We start from the raw sequence: 23,110 nt of genomic DNA on the forward strand, positions 1-23,110 counted from the left end.
TTTCCATTTTTGCGCCATAGATGGGGCTGATTTCATCAGTTCTTAAATTATATTACATGTACTGTCGCTGATTGACAAGATGCTCTTTAGCAAACTTCAGATGTGCTTCAAAGTTTGTTTTTTTTTTGTTTTTTTTTTGGAGAACAGCAGCTTCCCCTGTGGTATAGTATGGTAGTCTCAAGATCAGAGATGTTTGCTGGTTCCTATGATGTCTTCAAGCCTTCAACACTGCGGATTCTGCAGAGTGCCATTGGAGTAATTCTCACTGATGTGAAATACAAGGTATGAAATATGCCAACGTCTGGGAAGAATAACGACGGTAGTAAATTGTCTCTATTCCTAAACTATTTGTCTAACTTTGGACTGATGGATGCACACAAACCCTTTTCAAATTACTCTGCGTCCCTCTCCCGTCTTGCACGGATCAAACAGTCTTGTCAAAAATGCAGAAACCTAGAAAAAGTGAACTTTTTCTTGCCACTGTACTTCAAAAAGTAGTAAGTGGAAGTCGTCATCTTCGTACCTGACTCCCCAGTGAGCACGAGCATGACAAGTTCAACATAAAAAAAAAAAAAAAATGTGAGCAAATGCAGAGAGAAGATCGGAGAGCGAAACAGCTGAGTCTATACGTGTATCGGGGAAAAGAAAAATGTCTATGCACAATAAAGTAGTTGTAAGTCCTTTGTTGCTTCTGTCATTCGCGGCAGCCCGTCATAACGCGTTCTTTCATTCTTGACAGTTGGAACAAAGATGTCCTTTATTGTAAACTATTACTTATTTGCATTTAGACAGGGCCGCGTGTCACATCTTCTAAGACGATGTTTAGTTTTGAACTGAACCTCTCTACAAATACTTCTCGCAGCTTCTGTTCCTTGTTCCGTTTGACCTGATTTATCTGAGTAAGTTCTGGCTGGCTAAGCCTTGCAGATTTCTCTATGATCTTGTCTAAATTTACATCTCTCTACATGTCCCTCTAATCGTGGCTGAGGAGAATTTCTCGTTGCCGATGATGAAAGAGTAAGAGGTCGATCAAATGCAAAGCAGCCTCTCCCTTTCTAAAGCCTCTTTTTTACATCAAGCATGGCTCTGCCTTTGTGGCCTGCCGTTCAAAACACCGCTGGGATGGTATAAAGCAGCACCCCACCCCCTATGAAAAGCATTTATCAGAATGTGTCACTCCCCCCATAAACAAAAGTTTTTTAGGGGTGGTCAGTGAATGTTTGTCTTCAGCTGCAATAAAGATAGCAAGAGAAACGGTTATGCAAGATGTGGGGAAACAAATTTGCTGGATGGCATCTGATGGAATAAAGAGATCACAGACACATTTGTCTTTTAACACTCCAGAGACAGTAAAGAGGTATGAAATAGACTTGTCAGCATAAATCACTGTCATTTCACAACACAAATCAAACACTGGGCACAGGTTTCAGTTTCACAGCAGTTAGCAGTTAGCAGTTAACAGTGACGAAAACCCATGGTCACTTTGGAGACTAAAAGTTTATTATAGGCCCATGCTTCAATGTTTTGACCATTATTGATGAAATAAAGCAGAGTTGTCATGACAGGCTGAGTTGTCGGTTTCGTACGTTCAAATACTAATAAGTCTCATGTAGCTGGTCATCATTACAGAAATCTTACTAAGCTGGACTTACTTGGTTGAATACTGTGAAATTAAGACTAAATGCTGCGCAACATCAGATACGCACAGAGACCGTAGTAGAGTATGCATTTACATTTTTCTGCCTCATTGAGACTCAATCTGTATGATAAATTTACAGTCGAGCTCTTATCTTCTTTCATATCAGTTTTACAGTTTAAAGCATTAAAGCTGCTTCATGTAACAATACCACTCTGGACCAAATGGAGGTTGGATATCTCAAGAAAGTTCATGTGTTGGTTCCTTGCATAGCGCTCCCCTATTCCCTGCTCACGAGCCACTGCCCTGCATGTTTTTGGATGCCTCTTTACTCTAACGCACAAATGAATGCATCACGATCAGCTCGCCAACAAGGTCTGCAGAAGTCTGCACAAGTCTGCACACGATACTTCGGTTTAAATCAGGTGTGATGGAGCAGGGTGGCATCTTAAATATAGGTTTGGCATTAAGAACAGCTACCCTTACATAACAAAGAGGGGTGTTACAAGGCTTTGTAGACCTTTTACATTCATCAGAACAGTATTTTTAAAGGCTCTTTTGTTAATTACAGTGTCAGGTGGTTTATATGAAAATATGCTCTGTTCAAACACTCACACAATAATAGACTACTCTATTGTGAAATTATAAGCCTGCCACTGAAAGTCTGCACTTAAATGGAAAAATTGCAGGTTACTGTGCACATGCACAAAACGGGCACGGCAGATCCAATCCTTAAAGCTGTAAAAATGAATGTTTTCACCTGTGCATGTCAGCCGCTCACGCAGTATATTCATTTGCGGCCCACAATGCATACCTTACAATCTAATCTGACTTTTAATGAGGGAAATATATATATTTATTTCCATCTTCCACATCAAGGGTGGCTGTTTATAAGTGCCATCTGTCATGAAGCAAGCAGAAGCACTACATCTGAGCCAGGCCCTGGCACGAGCAGCGCCAGCGAAGCGTGCTTAATGTTTGCTCTCTGGTGACATCTCCTGCTGGAAGATGGTACAGATCTTTAAACAAACAAGCAAACAAACACATAAACAACAACAGCTAAATTTATAACCAATCTCTGTACAGTTTGCGACATTTACACTCACTAGCCACTTCATTAGTGAGTGTATTGGCCGGTGTGTGTGTGTGTGTGTGTGTGTGTGTGTGTGTGTGTGTTTTGGAGTGAATAAGCCTTTTCTCTGCAAAGTCCCCTGAAATTACTTTAGTTTTGATGCCAAACTAATAAAACTGAGCACAATTGGATTCAGATTCAGATTTGTCTGTGTGTGTATTGCATTTTTTAGCCGCAGTGCTGCTCGAGCCTGGTCCTCGGTACCCACGGCCCTTCATGTTTTAGATGTTTACCTTCTTCAGTAAACCCGATTGAACTGAATTGAATGCTTTTTATTGTAATTTTACATTGTGCAACGAAATTGTAGAGCTTCTCCTGTGCCCAGTGCAAAACAATTAAAGTATAAAGAACAAGTAAATAAAAATATACATTTGTTCAGGATGTTGATGGCTTTTGAAAAGAATGAATGGATCAGCACCTCAGCATGTCATCAAGGTCTGCACAATTCTGTTGATGATCCATTCATGTGGGCCGGGCGTGCCAGAGCAGGGAAACATCTAAAACATGCAGGGCCGTGGGTAGGATGGTGTAGACTAGGATTTGGAAACACTGATTTAGTGTACAGCATACAGATGATGCAGAAAGTTACACTGGGCTGGAAAACAGGCATCTCGGTAAACTAACAAGGGATTGGAGGGGATCTACATACATAAAGAAGCAGAGGAGAGACCAAGGTAAAGCCGCTCATGTGAAACGATCAAAGAATCTCAACAGTGGTAAGAGGAAACAAGGAAAGAAACTCGTGTTTTTCTTCAAGTAAGAGCATTTAAGTTATTTTCTGTCTATAGTCATGAGTGATTTAGTTTTTCTCAATTAAATGTGCACCCTGGACTAGAGACACTTTTAAAGTAAAGTGATTTGTTTCAGATGAGTGCTAATTGATATTTTAATGCTTTTTTTTTTTTGGTTCTCAAATGAGGCCCACGAGCTAGAAGTTATCAGGATCCCGGACCACTTGGCTGTGCAGCGGCCAAACGTTGGCTGCCTGGGCTCATCAACCTCCTGCTTGATGTTACCAACTCACATCTATGTCCCTTCTTGGCCAAAAGCATTCATTACAACCTCTCACAATCAGAAATCTAAAATATTTAGGTGAAGTGACAATATACCTGGTTAAAAATGATTAAATAATAGTAAAAATAATTGTAAAAAGTGTGTAAAATTGTTCATGAATGTAGATTTAGTATGGAATGAATTATTCTGTAGAATATCATTCATTTTCATATCATTACATCATTCATATTTCAATTTTCATATACATATGTATACGTATATAAATTGTATTTTATATATATATTGTATTATATACTATATGACAATGTAAGGGGGGGCTGAACTTGATAAGCTTTGCTTCCTTCAGATCCTTCTCAAACTTGATTCATCGCAATGCGCTATTTAAAAAAAAAATATTATTATATATACCATTTGTTTTATGCTTGTGCATGTTTGAGACAAATAAAAGTCAAATCAAAAATGTGATTTTTTTTCTTCATGTCATATTTTCTATAAATACGACCAATGAATACTTTGTCTGGAAATTATATGCATTCACACCCATGTTTGTATTCCAGCGATATTCCTTGCACATTCCAGTTCCAGGATTATTCCAGGATTAACAGCTTTATTTATAAACCAGATGAGGCTAATTTATGTAATAACCTTATTTTCAGTAATACCAAATCACCAGGCACTTAGTTTAAAGGTGACCTATTATGGCATTTAATGTATATTTTAAACAGGCCTTGAATGTCTTAAAAACAATCTAAAGCTTGTTTTTTCTACATAAATCATAAATCCAGCCTGTGGGCCATGTCACTAGTTTTACCGCTTCTAACCTCTTTTTCTGCGCCTCATTTTTAGGGAAGGGGGGGGGGTATGATAATGAGGCTCTGTGCTGATTGGCTCCCTGAATGACGTGTAGCAGGGGAGGAGAATAAACCCTCGCTCCGCCAGAGCAGCCCGAGCCTGTAAATTATCACAACACTGAATTTTCACAAATGGAAACTTTATTGTTAAAAAATAAAATATGAGTTGTATATAAATAACATTTATGCACTATTTAAGCCGAATCTACCCGGCGGATGCTGAACGCTGGCCCCGGAGCCACGCCAGGGCGCATCGCGGAGCCGCGGCGTGGCTCTGGGGCGCATCGCCCGTTACCGGGGATCGAACCGACAGATTTCGCTGAAAATCTCGTAGTGTGAAGCTGGTCCTGCCTGGGACAGACCCCCGAGGACCCAGCTCTCAAACCACCCGGGAACCTGGATGATTTAACCCGGGTCCGCTCCGCTGCGGCGCCGCGTCCGACTGGCTCAATGAAAGGACCGCTCCAGCCTGGGGAGAGAGCTGGTTGTGGGCGTGGTTTCAGCAGCGGAGGCTGAACCTCTGGAAATCTGCTCCCGTCGTGACGTCACGACGGGAGCAGATTCTAAACGGCTCAAAAAAAACCACGTGACACTGGGGGACTCTGGCAGGCGGGGGTCAGAGACCTTGCAGAAATTCATGGTATTTTGTCTCCCCTGTGCTGGCAGGGTGAGGGGAGACCACTTTATATATGTTAAAACAAGAAAAAACGTGTTTTTCATAATAGGTCACCTTTAATTACCAAGTGTATACCAACTATATATATATATATATATATATATATATATATATATATATATATATATATATATATATATATATATATATATATATATAGTTAGGGAGGCAGGATCACCTGATCTTCTTCTAGACAAACTGAAATTTAACAAGGTTAGCTACCCCCGTTTACAGGATATAAATATGATGTATCCTGAGCTGGCTGAGTTACTGATACACCTCTTCTAATTAAAGCAGCTAAGATCACTTTATAAGATCATTCTGGATTTCTTTTGAAAGGTTACTGCCTGTCCTCATGTCTCCACAGTGCACCTGCTGATGCAACCAAAAGCTGCACTAAATTAGTGCATCCCTCTCAGTTGAATAGTAGTCTAATAACCCGGATCCAGAGCTGGTACACCCTGTGCATCTCATGGCAGTGACGCAAATAACTATTTGCTCACGCATGTCACGCATTGTCGGTATTTCTCACGCTGTCAGAAGTAATATTGGCAAAGTATTGATTGACATTCAGCCCCGGAGCCTGACTTTGATAAGGGAGCGCGTCATGTTCATATGGTGAAAACCCGCCCTCTAGTGGCCAACCACATCCCTCAAATTAATCACCTATCTATCAATAACCATAGATAAATAAAAGTTACCACTTCGGAGACTTCGCGATACATCATCAGCCAGAAGAACATCTGGCGTTCCTCGGCGTCACAAGTGGTGGGTTTATCAGTTTCTATTAGCCTTCTTACATGGATGTTTGTTAGTTTAAAGTCTGTGAATTGAATTCAGGATTTCACGCCTCAGACTGACTATACTTCCATCCATCCTGTGCAGGGTCCCGGGGGTCTGCTGGAGCCCGCCCCAGCTCATTAAGGTGAGAGGCAGGGGTTCACCTGGACAGGTCTCCAGTCTATTGCCGGGCCCCAAAGCACGTGCGTTTGGTTAAAACCTGAAATGTGCTTTGTGTCATGTGCTTGTCCTCTGGTAAATCTTTGTGGAATTTGTCATCGATGTCCAAGGACAGGTTTCAGAGCTCTGAATACATTGAACCTAAATTCAATCTCAAGGTTTTCCGTTTCACAAAGCGAGGTTACTTAACCCCGAGCAAAAGGGTTCAGTTAAGCCCATTTAAGAAATCCAAGTAACTCGTACTCTAAGTCTGTTACCATGGCAACCGTCTCTGAATCAGATAGATAGATAGATAGATAGATAGATAGATAGATAGATAGATAGATAGATAGATAGATAGATAGATAGATAGATAGATAGATAGATAGATAGATAGATAGATAGATAGATAGATAGATAGATAGATAGATAGATAGATAGATAGATAGATAGATAGATAGATAGATAGATAGATAGATAGATAAAAGTTTGGGAGTATTCTGAAGGGGAGCAGGGGTGAGGTTTTTCCTCGCAGAAAAACAGAATTACTTTTTCAGGATAATTCCCAAACATGAAGCCTTCATGTTGCTTTTCCTGCTATTTAACAGAATTATATCGCACTTATAGACTATACCCTGATGGTTAATATTACATGCAAACATTTCCCATCCCTCTCATCTACCACAGACAAGATACAAAATGATCCCTTGATTAAATCTGTGTGATATATTATTGACTGCTACCCCAATCTAGCTCCAATATTCCCAGTCTGACAGTCAAGGGAACAGCTTGTTTGTGTGCAGACGTATGCGCGCAGATGAATGTTAATGAAGTGAAATAAAAGGGCCTCTTAAAATAAACATTTGCTTTCACATCAAAGTAACTGATCATGGGGCTTTGAATTTCAAAGTCTATACTGAATCTGTTTCTAATCATATTTAAAAAACTTAAATCCTATTCTGTTGCATAAAGCATTGCCGGTCCTGGTTTTAAGAAAGTCTGGGCTGATGTTGCACTACGTCAGGTTATAGACAATAAAATCTAAAAGTAGATCTCAGGGACTGATGTGAATACCACATGGTGATTAAGTTGAATAATCTGAAGGAACCTGGGTTGTAATTAGATACAATCCACCGATTTGGGCCTTAATGAGTGTATTTACAGAAACATCGATTCCATATCCTTTTATATGAACATAAATAACATTACAATACAAAGACAGATCGATGCCTTTTTGACATGTGCATGCAAAAGTAGGGTGTATTATGCAAGCATTTGAATAGGATACAATGCAGCAGAGCCAGACTGCGAGGTTCTCTATCGCATCGGGTGCAGCAATCTGTGAATTACAGTCCCTCTGAATGTCTGTGTGACTTCAGTACATGAAGCGCTTGAGAAATGCGGAGAGCAGTTCAAGACTCAGTTCAAGTGGTGTCATAATTAAGTCTGCTCTGAGCAACCCTTCTGTTCAGCCACTGGAGAAAATCCATGTGGACACCCAACTGTGGCACTTCAGTGTGAACATATTGCAGAGGAAAGAGGTGCCCTTCACGTTCAGAAAGGCAGATCTGATCAATGGGGAGGGAAAACACACACACACACACACACACACACACACACACTCACAGAGAAAACTTCAGGATTGCATAAATTTGCCATATCTGCAGAAGCTTTTATTTAAATCAGGCTACCAGGGTATGTCGATGATGGAAATTACATTTTGATAAGACAGCCTCTGAGAATGAACTTTTTCTGACCCTGATTGGTATTTTGGTGCCACCGTCAGGTGAAATCTGTACTTAAAGCTCTGCTTTGAACATTATTGGATTTGTGATTCATCTACATCAGGTTCACATTGATTAAGCCCCATGAACTGCCAAGAAATCTGGTAAGCCATGCCAGTCTCTCAAGATGAGTTATTATCATTTTTGTCTCCCCCTTCTGTTCCCTTACCCAGATCGAGGATGCTGCACTCTCCTGGATAGGACGGGAAAAGCTCCCCTACCCCCTCCACCCCCAGCTTGTTACTGGAGCGCAGTTCAGAAGCCAGCATCCCTACACAGGTGTGACAGACACTGGGCACAGGTAGGGAAGGTAGCCAAAGGATAAGCATCTGCCCAGTCAGGGAGAATCAGGGCAAAATCACGTCCAGGGCAAACAAACAAGGAAATAAGGAAGAAAAAACTCAGGGATACGAGGCTCTACATAAACAACGAGAAGGCGAAGGTGAACAGAGTGGCATATAAACAGTACGGTACTCGAATTGAGTGGGGATGAGGGGGGATGGCATCCCCCCTGAAATAAAAACGGTCCAAATCATCCCCCCTGTAAAACTGCCATCCCTCCTTTCCATCCCTTATGTCATTTCATCAATGAATGTGGTTTTACTGATATTTCAACATTTAGTCATCACCAGAAAAATAACACCAGAAAAATAACTTTTGACAATTTTCACCTGTTTCAAGTAAATTTTCACTTGAAATAAGTAGGAAAATCTGCCAGTGGGACAAGATTTATCTTCACAAGCAAAACAATCTTGTTCACTGGCAGATTGTTCTACTTATTTCAAGTGAAAATCTACCTTTAAACAGGTGGAAATTGTTGTTTTTTCCAGTGATGAGTCTTGTTTTAAGTGTAATGAGATTTTTTTTGACTAAAAATGAGACATTTTAAGTAGAAATAAGACAAATATTCTTGTTAAAATTTTGAGTTTTTGCAGTGATCCATTTTACTTATCCTGGGAAGGACAGAGGCATATTGATAAGTTCAGAAAACTGTTTTTATCTGTCCCCATATGATAAAATCCACCATCCCTCCTGATTTTTTTTTACAACTCGAGTACTGCATATAAACAATCAGGGGATTTTAAGGATGGTAATAGGACAATAAAGAGAAAATGCAAGAAAAAAAACTCCTCAAAGGTAAAAGATAAAATAGCAAGAAACTAAAAAAAAAACTGAAGCCCAACAATAGAGTCAAAGGAAATTACTGACAAGAGTGTACAAGGGGTAGAAACACCGAAACAGGAGGGAGATTATCGATTTGAAACAACCTTCTAAGACCTGTCGCAACTGGCTCCGTTTCAAATCTGATTTTTCTAAAATCAAATCAGAATTTGAGGTTTCAGACCGGCCGTTTACATTTTAAAATGTATATTGCAAGGGATCAGCTCTGATCCGCTTGTCCTTGCTAGTGTCCCCTCACACGCATGGTTGCCATGGTAACCTGCATCCATAGATGGAACTGATGTAAACAAACCAAAGCAGAGGGTGCTGAGCTGGCTTTGCTACGGTCGCTAACGGTTTTTGCGGAGCCGCAGTCCAAATTTTCTACATGTTACAAGAACACGCCAGGGATGCAGGAGGCTGCTGTGAACAGCTTTATTTTGGGTAGCCGTCTCCGCTGGGATGTCGCCACACACACACTCACACTCCCCCCCTTTGGGTAATCGTGCGAGGGAGAAAATCCAATGGGCCAAAACCAGGATTTGAAACAGGCATCTTGTAGCCGTGAGGCAGCAGTGCTGACTACAAAGCTGCCACGCTGCCCCAGTGAGAACCCCATTTGTAAACAAAATTTGATGCTGAAAATATCCCCTGAGAAAAGCGCGCCTTAATTCAGGTTGAACAATATTTGTTAAATTAAATTACCTTTAGGACCTTAATTAAGCCGTGTGACGTGAGGCCACCGAGAGGGTGGGAAGAGTAAAATTGAAGAGAAAGTCTTAAAAAAATTAAAAGTAATTTCATAGAAAGAGTGCGCACGGCATGTTAGATGCCAAATTGAAACTTCAACCCCTTTTCCATATCTACTTCCCATTCTGCATGAGCGTACAGCATAAGGTACAAAACAGTGGCTTTTGCTGGATGTGAGATGTTGAAGATACAGGTGACCTATGAGCTACAGTGTTGAATTGTCACTGTATTTATGGTATATAAGAGTATATAACAGTAAATAAAAATATATAAGAGTATATAAAAGTGTACAAGAGTAAATAAGAGTAAGTCAGGAGTGGTTAGATGAGGACGCAAGCACAGGAGAGACGCAGGAGTTCCAAAAAGGTGATTTATTCATGCCAAAAACAAATCAAAAGCGCTGTAGAGCAGGATTAACAGAAACACAAGAGCTTTAGCCAAAAAACCAGACCTGAAACATGGAGGGATCAAACAGTACGGACTAGCCGGGAGCAAGGGAAAGACAAGACCAGATATACACAGAAGGGTGTATGAGACACTGGTGCAGAATATCAGGGCAGATGGAACCAGGGAAGTCAAGACAGAACTGAAACACAGACACGGGTTTCAAAATAAAACAGGAACTGACCAAACCGTGACAGAGTATATACGTGTAGATAAGAGTAAACAAGAGTATATAAGAGTAAATAAGAGTATATAAGAGTAAATAGGAGTATATAAGAGTATATAAGAGTAAATAGGAGTATATAAGAGTATATAAGAGTAAATAAGAGTATATACGAGTAAATAGGAGTATATAAGAGTAAATAAGAGTATATAAGTGTAAATAAGAGTATATAAGAGTAAATAGTAGTATATAAGATATATAAGAGTAAATAAGAGTAAATAACTCATGGTTACATTTCAATATTATCTAACCTCACTGTTTGGAAGACTAATAAACCACATATAACCTCCCTTGTCACTAGTAATGGGAGGAAATATTCCTTTTTTGCAGAGTTTGCATAATATAATCCAAAGAATACGAAATGAGACCTTTATCTTAAGTAAGCATTATAAATTATAATTTATACGGTCCCCTCAAGGTTGCACCAGTGACTACTTTACCAGCCAGTGTTAGTAGTTTTTACGCCTTATTTCCACTCCATGAAACCAGGTTTCTGAAGCATGAATTCACATGTTTGAAACATCCACCTCCATCCAGATTCCAAGCAAACTGAAGCTGATGTTCAAACAGCAACGTGGCAACACTGACTGGCCATCACTCATGCATCTTCATTGTGCTCCGCAACACTGCCAAATGCACTCTGTGGATTGTAAAAGTCTGCAGTGACGCACCTGAGTTAACTTGTTGTATGTTAAGCAGCAAAAAAAACGAATTGTATTGCCATCTTAGTTTATTTAAATTGTGGCTCTTGAATGCCTCCAACATGAATAATCTCATTATGCTGCTCTTGCCCTGTTACGACCGGTTCCTTCCAGTCTGTTCGGGTGGAAAAGTTTGAAAAGAAGGAGAACCAGACCCATTTTACATGAGAGATTTATCCTTATAGGAATGGATGTGGCTGGCCAGGCAACTGTTGACTTATGCCAGCCTGGAAAAGCACAGCGATGTGTTAAAAAGATGCTGAAACTCCTTAATTTAGCTGAAAACAGGGGTTTGAATAGAAATATGTGGGTTTTTTTATCGCCCTAGGCTGGCAAACAATGGGAGGCAAGGTGTCCTCAACACAGCCACGATGGTGTTGGAGTCCCTGGTCGATGCTGTTTTTCAATAACAATAATTTAATTAACACAGTTGAAGAAACACAACTTCACATCCTTCACATAACGTTTTTAAAATTGCTTTTGGATCAACTGGTCAGGTAGGCACCAAAAGTCTCACTTCCCGGCTGACAATTAAAATTACAACCTGGGTCCAAACACAGCAGGAACATGGGAACCAGCGTGGCGACTTTAGCCTGAACCCAGGCTGCTGTGCTGCCAGAGCCCAGATGGACTTCAGGTCTTATCAGTGATGTCTGCTCCCAGAGACACCGCCATTCATGGCAGAACATCAAACATCCGTACCGGTAGTCTTGTCTGGGTCTGCTGTCAATACTTTTTGGAGGTGCTATCAGCAACTGGCGTTTTATCTCAAACTAATAGCCACATTCCATGCAACAAAAAGTATCATGTAAACATTGTTTTGAGGTACTGTTGAAATAAATAAATAAATGAAGAAACCTGCATTTCAGCAGATATGTCTTGCACCTCCTGCAGCCTCCCTCAGGGTCAAAGTCCTCTCTGACTCTTCTGCTCCTCCTTTTCTCCTCCCGTTCAGTGTACTCCGGCCTCTTTTGCTTTTCCATCCATCCATCATGCTCTGCTTAAACCTGTTCTCCTCCTGCCTCCACTCTGTCCACCCCCAAGACCTCACCACGTCCCATTTCAGAGGAGGCAGTAGTTAGTTGACGCTGATTGATAGAATAAAACCACAAGGGTTGATGTTTAAACACAGACACATTAACGTATCAGTTATACTGCTGATGTATAACACTAATCGAGCAAACTGTCAAGGTGCTGAACCTCATATTCTTCTCACTTCAGCGATCGTGACCTGTCTCTGCATTCACAGAAATAAACACCAGTGAGGATTACAACCCACCTAATTTTTACTCTTTACGGAGATGTACACATCCGGCTATAAATGTTCTCCTCATGATTGTTTCACATTAATATATTGTGAAGAAAATTAATATAATATAAGACTTGGAAGTTAGGAAGTTTTTTTTTTTCAACAGTGAAAATTTTTTTTTTTTAAAAAGGAGAAGATATCATCTTGAGTTTTAAGTCCTTTGTTAAACTTTAGGTATGACTCTTTTTGCATGAATGCACTGACTTTGGTTTGAACCAGTGACCTTCATCTAACTAGCTCGCCCAGGTGTTCCCAAATTCTCTCCATCCTCCATATTTCCGATGATGGAATAGTTCAAGCTAATAACAAATTCAGTGCCAGTGCCAACCGAGGCAAGAAGCAAAGATCAGCATCTTAACTTCTGCCTGAAGACATTTTATTTCTAATTCTTTACATGGCTGTCTTTGCATCACTGAATAGACAAAAACACCTTCCTCCTGTCTTATCTGGGTTTCCTGGGTTCCACTAACTGCTTTTATTCGGTGCAGTTCTCCATGGCAGAGGCGTGTCACCACACCATCCCAACCAGTAACGCTGATTATGGCTGTCCGTCAGGGTGAAGGAGATGATACGGGTCCACTCACTGCATTACGTCTCTTATTAGCATTTCTGTGGTTGAGATCAGAGCCATTAGTTTACTCTCCGTTTCCTGTTTGTTTCCTGTAACTCAGTAATGGCTAATGCTGGAAGAAACTCAAACCGTCCATTGTGACTCAGCACATTTCCTCAATTCACATTCTTTGGTATCCATAAAGCCAGTACTCGAGTTGTAAAAGAAATCAGGGGGGTGGTGGATTTTATCATATGGAGACAGATAATTTGTGCTGATTACAAATAATATAATATATTACAAATAATAGCACTGACCAAAACACCTGCAGAAATACTGCAGGAATGACATAGCAGCAGTTAAATGCAGCCTTCTGTAAGCTTTAAATATCCACTGGGCTTACATCAAATACATCAAAACACAACAATAAAAACAGTTTTCTGAACTTATCAATATGACTCTGTCCTTCACAGGATAAGTAAAATGGATCACTGCAAAAACTCAAAATCTTAACAAGAATATTTGTCTTATTTCTAGTTAAAATGTTTCATTTTAGTAAAAAAATCTCATTACATTTAAAACAAGACTCATCACTGTAAAAAACAACAATTTTCACCTGTTTGAAGTAGATTTTCACTTAAAATAAGTAGAAAAATCTGCCAGTGGAAACAAGATTTTTTTGCTTCTAATGAGAAGATAAATCTTGTCCCACTGGCAGATGTTTCTACTTATTTCAAGTGAAAATTTACTTGAAACAGGTGAAAATTGTCAAATAAGTTATTTTTCTGGAGTTATTTTTCTGGTGATGACTCTAAATGTTGAAATAGCAGTAAAACCACATTCATTGATGAAATGACATAAGGGATGGACAGGAGGGATGGCAGTTTTACAGGGGGGATGATTTGGACCGTTTTTATTTCAGGGGGGATGCCATCAACTCCAGTACTGCATGAAGCTCATTTAGGTCTTCATCTAAAGTTACATTGCATAGGTGGAGTACTCTTGTCGGATTTATGTTAAAAGTTAAGTTAGTTTTCACTTTGTTTTTTAGGAAATCACTGAGGATATTCATTCTCAACCAGCATGGCTGCATATGCTGTATATGTATTTAAACAAAGTCAAACTATGTCCTGCCAGCTCACTCCCTCGTATGGTGGAGGCAGATGGACCATCCTCCCCAGACTTGTTCTGCTGTGGATCTTTTCCTCTTCTCTTCCTCCACTGCTCACCACCCTGTACATGCCCTGAACGAATTGAATTGAAGATTAATTTGAGTGTTTTGGTTTTTAAATGGCTTCATGTTGCTTTTTCTGAGTATAAACAGTTCAAAAAGCGTTTTGGGCTTCTTTTTCTTTTCTTTCATGTTGGTATGGCTGGAGGTGTTATAGGCAGAGCAAGTCACACTGTGAAGTAAATGTTGGTAAAAAAAAAAAAAGCAACCGAGAGCATTTTGTGGAACAAAGGAAGAAAATCATGCCATTGCTCCCTCTTTTAGTACGTACATTGCCGTTAATGTTATTACTCACTTCTCAGAAGCGTCCTGGAACAGTGGTGCAAATGATGATGACTTCTACTTTCAGATTGAAAAGCCGAGCTCAAGTATTGTTTCAATACTTTTTTGAACACCTGAGAGAGACGAGGTGAGAGACTCTGCGTACATTATTCTGCTGCATTCTGCATTTAAACAATAAGAGCGCAGCAGGGGATGTTGGGAACGGGTCCAGGAATCCAAACGAGGTGTTCAAAGAGGTACAATAAAAATACAGAAGAGACAAAGCGTAACCTAGGAAACAATGGGGCGCTTTTAAATCACAATCCATGTCAAATTAGTTAATTGGAGCACTTGCACAGAATGAAATAACGTTGAAATTACAAAATATGGATCCTTTGAAATAGGAGACTATTTACAAATTCCCATTGCCTTTCCTTTACTAATTTGTGATAATGTACTTTGATGCGTTAATGTGCATCTCTTTTGGCTAAGTGTCAAACTGCTGTGTCCCTTTGTCCCTGGTTGCTTTGTTTGGTCCTGTAAGACCAGGAACCTATTTATCATATTTAGAAAGGAGTGTCTGGCTTTAACACTCTCAAGCACGTCTATAGGAGGATCCAGACAGGGACATATATTTCCTGCACAAGATGACAGCTCAGCCGATGTCAGTTAACTGTCGGAGAGTACGATTTATGTCATTCTTATGCAGTGTGTGTGTGACCGTTGAATTCTGGAGGACACTGGGACCTTCAGGTGTTGAAGGAGGGATTTGAGGGTGGGTGTGATGAGCTCATGTTTGCACATTCTCATCAGGATCCTGCCAGCGCTGCTCTGTATCTGCTGGAGCTTTTGAACACTCTTGCCAGGAATCCCGATGAGAAGTGCGTTACAGCAGTCCAGTCGGGAAGAGACAAAGGCGTGGAAGAGCTTTTCAGATAGGATGAGGGTGGGGCGGGGTTTGGCAGTGTTTACAGGGTGCATTGTTTATGCACCAATCAGTTCCTCACTTGAACAATTTTCTCTGCCCACCAAACTGTGGTACTTTTAAACCAAAGTGATGGCCATTAGCTGCAGAGGAGCAGATTTCCTTTTCTCTTTTTTTTTATCTGCTTGGCAACGTAAACCTAATCCAAAAGCGCTTGTTAGCTGTAAGCTGCTCTCAGAAATGCCCAAACCAAGACTTTTCCACTGGCTCACACTCAGATTTACATCCTGTCCTTGTGGGCCACTAGCTCACATGGAAAAATGCATTTATTTTCCCTGTATTGTATGGTAAACACTGTGGGCTTCTTACATAACTTAATCACTTGCTCAGTGGCTTTGTCAAGGCAGGAGGCGACACAAAAACAGGCGAGGCTGTAAGATTAGAGAATAAAGGAAAGACTGGAGAACGTGGAGGAGCAAGAGCCAATGAGAAACGTGTAAATGATCAGGATCTGGATGACTGGCAGTCAAACAATATACCCGAAGAGCCTGTTAATGGGGGGGGGGGGGGCACTCATGATTATCCCCAGTTACAGAAAAAGCTTGTAATTTAGGGGGCGCTCACAAGGTAGTCCTCATTGAATGGGGATAAAAGGGCGTGTTGTGCCACAGCGTGTTAGCTTGGCTGTCTAGTTATCGAAGGGTTATTAATAATTGTATTAATAATTATTAATAATTAATAAAGTTGACTATTTATCAAATTGAATGATCAAAAATGATAAAAAGATCCTCGGGCACCACCCTGTTCCTTAAGCAGGGAAATGATAACTTAACAGCAGAAAATCAGTCTCAGATGATTAAGGTTTAAGTATAGTATAATATCATTGAAGGAGTGAGATTTGAGCACTGGCTCTGCTCAAACAATCAGTTTGTGACCGAAACTTGCATGAAACAACAGAAACCACTCATTAAAAATCCATCAGAATTTATTTACATACGGGTATCAAAGCAGATGTAATTAAATACCCAAATAAATCCTGATGGCACACTACATCATTATAAAACCATTAATTAAGAAAAACAACAATCAATAAAAATGAAATGAAAGTTAAATGCATGGGATGTAAAAGAAATCAAATGCAATAATAAACATGATATCAACGAACATCTACGGTTTAAAACATTGTGGCTGCACAAAGATGGCTGCGGTGTTTAAAGACGGCAGGACTCTGTGGTATTAAATAATTATTTACACATGGATTTAGGTGAAAAAAGGTGAAAACACTGTATTGATCATTTATCAGAACTAAAATCCAACAATTTCCATGTGTTCTTTTTCCATGGGGGTGGCACTTTAGAGCCTAAATTGTAATATAACGACGAAATAGCATATTGCTAATGTATATGCTACTGACTGGGCATTTAATATTTACAGCAGATTACATCAGGATCAAAAGAGAAGGGGGGGCAAGATCAGTCACATGGGAAATAGTTCATTTTATCGAATTAAATCAGGCATGGAAAGAGCCTTTCCACGGACCAACTCCACCGATGAAAGGTGTAACGTGATTTGTGATATGTGACGGAGTATATGATGTCATGGACATTTGAAAAGGTCCTTTTTAAAAAGTGAAACAAATATAGAAGATATCATATCTGAACCATATCACTTGTTCAACCCCTTAAAAAGAAAACCCACCAAAGATTGAAAATAAAGGTCTGCTTTATCTAGTGCAAACTTTTATTTCTTGGGGTATATCTCCTTTGATCATCATTCCATGTCATGATCACCCTCTCGGCAACCAGATCTACAGAGAAGGAAAGTTTTCCCTCTTAGAAATCTGACGTTTAAAAAGAAAGAAATTACATTATACGCCTAAAGCATACTAATTTTGCTGAAATATAGTGCAAACAGTTGTAGGCTACTTAATTGTGTGTGCGGCGAGGTAATTGCACGTGGTAATTCAGATGCATTGCTGTGACATTGATCCACCAGAGCATCTGAGGCTCTACGTGATGTCCCCCTGCAGAAAACATCCTTTTGTTAAGAGACATTTTGCCTGCACAATAGTCACTTTTTCAAAAATTAAGAATAAAAAGCATAAAATAATCAAAAGCTTACTGGATCAAACATAAAATAGAGCTATGAAGGGGTGAGGGAACTGTCTGGATCTGGCTTTACATGCCTAATTAGTTTATTAATTTATTTTCATTCAATTTTGTCCTCTATGGATCTTCTGCAAATTCTTTTATTCACATATTCATTATTCGTTCCACTCCATACACACTCCACCGACTGTTGAAAATTTCTGCCTTTGTGCTCCAAATCTATACTCATGGTGCTGTTTTGTTGTTGTGGTTTTTCTTCATCTTTCATCGGCAATCAATGCGGAACCTTAAGAGGCACAGAGGTACAGCTTTGTCTTTTTGGGTTAAACCCCTCCTTTTCCAAAAGGGCTCTGGAGAAGGCAGTTCACACCTTTATTACCTTTAATGCACTTTATGTTGGCCTCAGTCAGACACCTCCAGCTTGTTCAGGAAGCTGCTGTCAGCTTTTTAACGATACCCCTGGGCAAGTTCACATTTCTCCACTCTTCGCTCTCGCCACTGGTTCCCCGTTCGTTTTAGGATTGATTTTAAGATTTTAACATCTGTTTTCAAGGCCAGCGGTGACCCGAATTATCTGGCCAAGGTTTTTAAAACCCTGTGACCCTGCCATCCAACCAACAGGTCTTAAATGTGGAAAGGTCAAGATACAAACAGTGGGGTGATGGTGCTTTTGCAATTGATGCTCCGAGATGTTGCAAAAAAGTAGTGATGTAACATTCTCCTTTTATGTTTGTTATTCATTTTTATTCATATTGCATCTATTATAACACATGTATTTTAACATCTTAATCTCTAGATTTTTGCAAAAATGCATTTGTGCAATTTTTTGATGTAAAGCCCTTTGGACACTCCTGGTGACTGAAAATAAATGTTGTTCACGTCCCAGGTCTCCTGTTGAAGCATTTCAGTAGCGTCTGTTTTGACAAAAAGCAGTATTCCAGACAGGAAGCAATGCCATAAAAACTTGACGTGCCGTTACTGCGATGGCCCCTTTCCCTACCAACTTTTATTTTGCAGTGTTGAAGATATTTCTTGATCAGCATGTTTTAGTCATTGGCTGACTGCTTTTTAGTTGAAAATGAAATGACGCTGTGGTGAAATGCTTCAGTGGCCGCTTTTCACATCCACTGATTTGATGGCCTTTTGCCCTGCGCTTCAGTCTCCTCCGAGTAAAAATGAAGCTGAGCTAATTAACGTCTTATTAAATTGGACATCTTCATTATCGTGACATGAGGCACGCTGATAAGCATTTTTGGCTTCACAGTTTTTTTATTTTGTTTTGTTTTGCTTTTCTATTAAATCATTATCTCCTTTAGCTAAACTCATTTTTCTCTGTTAGGTGGAAATGGAGGTGGAGATGACTTGATATCATAACTTCATTTGTCTACACACTAATGAGGATATGCCATGGTTAAACATTCAACTGTGTTTTCCATTCACTTGACTCAACTGTAAATAAACCAGCTGAAAGAAAATCTTTTACACCTATTACCTTTTATTTCTTGCCTGTAACCAGAAAGGCTAAGTTAGATTTTTAATTACTCCATTACTCTTTATTACAGCCATTGATTAGTATATACGGTAACATTAATCCAGTCTGTTGGCCTGTGAGAATGCTATTATAAACGTGTTGCTGCACTAGTAAACTCACTGTGGGACTATATCTGTTGGGAATCATGAAATAAGGTTGTGTGGGGCTGGTACCCCCCCCTCTTGTTGTTCTGCACTACACACGAGGGCCGCATGTATGGATATTATTCCTCCGTAAGTGTGCTGACAAATGTGTTTTTCCCAGTCTAATGAGGAGCACAGAGCTTACAGGTTATGGTCACTGAAAAAAGGGAAATCCTGTGAAAGGAAATGAGAGTTTTTTCAGGCAGGCAGTCACTGCCCTGGCTGTGCCTGTTAAGTTTACTCCTCTGAATGGTTCATTCCAATAACACCATCTGTTCTCTGACTTGGAAGTATGTGTTCTTAAATGCCTTTGGATGTCTCATTTACCACGCTCGCTGTTAGTCTCAAAATGTCAATTCCACCTGCACCCCGGCTTCCACTTGCGGACTCCGATTCTATGGAGGGGGGTTTGCTCAGCACCACTGTATTTCTATGTAAGCCTGATAAACGATGGCTGAACGGAGCCTAAACGCCAAAGCCAAGTATTTTGGAAACTTCACTGCGTGAGTGGTCCGACTGAAATAGGAATCCAGTAGAAAAGCTTACACTTTGATGAAGATAAAGACAGCATTTCCAGGACTCCTGGGTTGCCGGGACTGAAAAAACCCATTTTATACAAGGTTAGATGCAGAGGATGAGGATGATGACTCTAAAGAAGATGAAGCCCTCTTTGGGGAACTGATATCATTTTGGGATTGAAAAAGACTCTCCCTCATCATGAGAAAAGCAATAGATGATAGAGATGTATAATCTGTTATTTTTACCGGAGAAATGAAGGACCATTACACTGAGCTAATATCCCGGCAGAAGGCCATCACAGGGTGTGACAGGTCCACATAGGGAAGCAGTGATCGCCTGCACTCAGAATGATTGTGAAAGGTTGTCCTGAATTATTTAAACAGTTTATAATCATCATTGTGGAAGGCAATGGTCATAAGCTAACCTTTCATGAGTGCAAGACAGGGTTGAGAAGCTACAAAGGTGGTGGAAAATGTATGCCAAAGGAAACTATGGTGATGACATGCGACCAACCGCAACCGAAAAGGACCAGGAGGCACGATTATGTCTTAAGGAATATAAAGGATTGAAATGGTGATGGTTTTACCGGAGTACCAGCCGAAAGGACATCACCTGCAGACTGAAGGAGAGAGACATTGTGAAAGTAGTGGTTGATGCAGATAAGCACACTTTTGCAGTCAAAATGAGCAAATGCCAGATTCTGAAATTAAGGTTTATAGTTGAAACTGATTCCAATTCACAAATCATTATAGACATTATAACCCGAGAAACATTTTCTAGAGCTGGAGGGGAGGAGAAGTGAGGCTCTGTACGCTGAGTACGGCATCATGGATGCTGTAAATCCAGAAGGATCAACAGAATTTAAACAGTGAGCCACTGTCAACTTCAAACAAGGGCCCACTCATTTATAAAAGCAGTACCAAATTTGACATTAAAGTGTATGAAAGGCTTTATTCCTTAGATACTTTGATGATGAACAAAGTGATGTATCTCTATGATGATATGATACTCTTGAAATTCTTGGGCACTGCAACTGAAAGTGAATTAAGGTAGACGGTGCAGTAAAAGGAAAATCAAGGGCAAGACTAACAGATCTAACGAGCACCCAGAGAAAGTTCACCAAGAGCAGAAAGCCCAAAAGAGAAAAAAAACAGTTCTTAAAGATTTAGCTGACCCTTTAGATCCAGAAGTGAATAAGATGGATTTAAGTATCCTTTTACATTTACTGATGACTACTCAAATGTGATATTTATCTGCGTCCTGGGGGCTAACACTGACTCAAGGCTGCATTGCTGATTCACTTCCTTTCAGAAAGATAAAATACATCAGATTACAAATTTTCACTGAGATGTTTTAGTCATTGGTAAGGATGTCATAAAACATGACACGTCAGCACCTCATTCGCCCCATTAAAATTTGAAGGAAATTGGAGATTTTTTTTGAAATGCCAAGGTTCATGTTGAAAGTGACTTATATAAAAAAAGCAGTGGACATTTGCCGTGTTGACCTTTGCAGTAATTCGCAACACATATTAGCCTGTAGTACAAAGTCAGCAGGACAGAATCCAAATTATGCAAAAACTTAGAAAAAAAAGAGGAAAATAGACCTGTGGAGAAAAGAGAAGAAAATGTTGGTGTCAAAGAAGAGATGCAAACAGTTGATACTGCATCATAAACAAAAAGTTTAGACATGGAGAAGAAAGTCAGGGTACCCACTCCCCCCCAAAACTCCATCGCAAGGAGCATGAATGTGCAGTCAAAGACAACTATGCTACAAGCAATGACAGTGGCTACAGACTCATACGTAACATGCAAAGAAGCTTCAAAGGGCAATTACATTATCTTAGTCAGAGGAGCTTTCCACTGCTGTGGAGGAGGAAATGGTATCATATTGATTGAAAACAATATGAGAGTGGACAGCACAACAAGTCTTATTTTTTGATCTAACAAAGTTTGAGATAAAGGTCCTTGGACAGACTAAGAACCTTGGACAGTTTACAAATTTCCTTGACATCATACAAACCAAAGGTGAAGTCACAATGGATCAAAAGAGGATTATAACGAAAATATTTCAGAGATTTGATACGTCTGATCTTGAGGCAAGATGCATTCCATCTCAACAGAAACCAGACCCTATATACAGTGGGGAGAACAAGTATTTGATACACTGCCGATTTTGCAGGTTTTCCCACTTGAAAAGCATGTAGAAGTCTGTAATTTTTATCATAAGTACTCTTCAACTGTGAGTGATGGAATCTATAAAAAAAAATCCAGAAAATCACATTGTATGATTTTTAAGTAATTAATTTGCATTTTATTGCATGACATAGGTATTTGATACATCAGAAAAACAGAACTTAATATTTGGTACAGAAACCTTTGTTTGCAATTACAGAGATCAGACGTTTCCTGTAGTTCTTGACCAGGTTTGCACACACTGCAGCAGGGATTTTGGCCCACTCCTCCATACAGATCTTCTCCAGATCCTTCAGGTTTCGGGGCTGTCGCTGGGCCAATACGGACTTTCAGCTCCCTCCAAAGATTTTCTATTGGGTTCAGGTCTGGAGACTGGCTAGGCCACTCCAGGACCTTGAAATGCTTCTTACGGAGCCACTCCTTAAGTTGCCCTGGCTGTGTGTTTCGGGTCGTTGTCATGCTGGAAGACCCAGCCACGACCCATCTTCAATGCTCTTACTGAGGGAAGGAGGTTGTTGGCCAAGATCTCGCGATACATGGCCCCATCCATCCTCCCCTCAATACGGTGCAGTCGTCCTGTCCCCTTTGCAGAAAAGCATCCCCAAAGAATGATGTTTCCACCTCCATGCTTCACGGTTGGGATGGTGTTCTTGGGGTTGTACTCATCCTTCTTCCTCCAAACACGGCGAATGGAGTTTAGACCAAAAAGCTCTATTTTAGTCTCATCAGACCACATGACCTTCTCCCATTCCTCCTCTGGATCATCCAGATGGTCATTGGCAAACTTCAGACGGGCCTTGACATGCACTGGCTTGAGCAGGGGGACCTTGCGTGCGCTGCAGGATTTTAATCCATGACGGCGTAGTGTGTTACTAATGGTTTTCTTTGAGACTGTGGTCCCAGCTCTCTTCAGGTCATTGACCAGGTCCTGCCGTGTAGTTCTGGGCTGATCCCTCACCTTCCTCATGATCATTGATGCCCCACGAGGTGAGATTTTGCATGGAGCCCCAGACCGAGGGAGATTGAC

The sequence above is a fragment of the Cololabis saira genome, chromosome 16 (genome assembly GCF_033807715.1).
Source record: "Cololabis saira isolate AMF1-May2022 chromosome 16, fColSai1.1, whole genome shotgun sequence".
Lineage (NCBI taxonomy): Eukaryota > Metazoa > Chordata > Actinopteri > Beloniformes > Belonidae > Cololabis > Cololabis saira.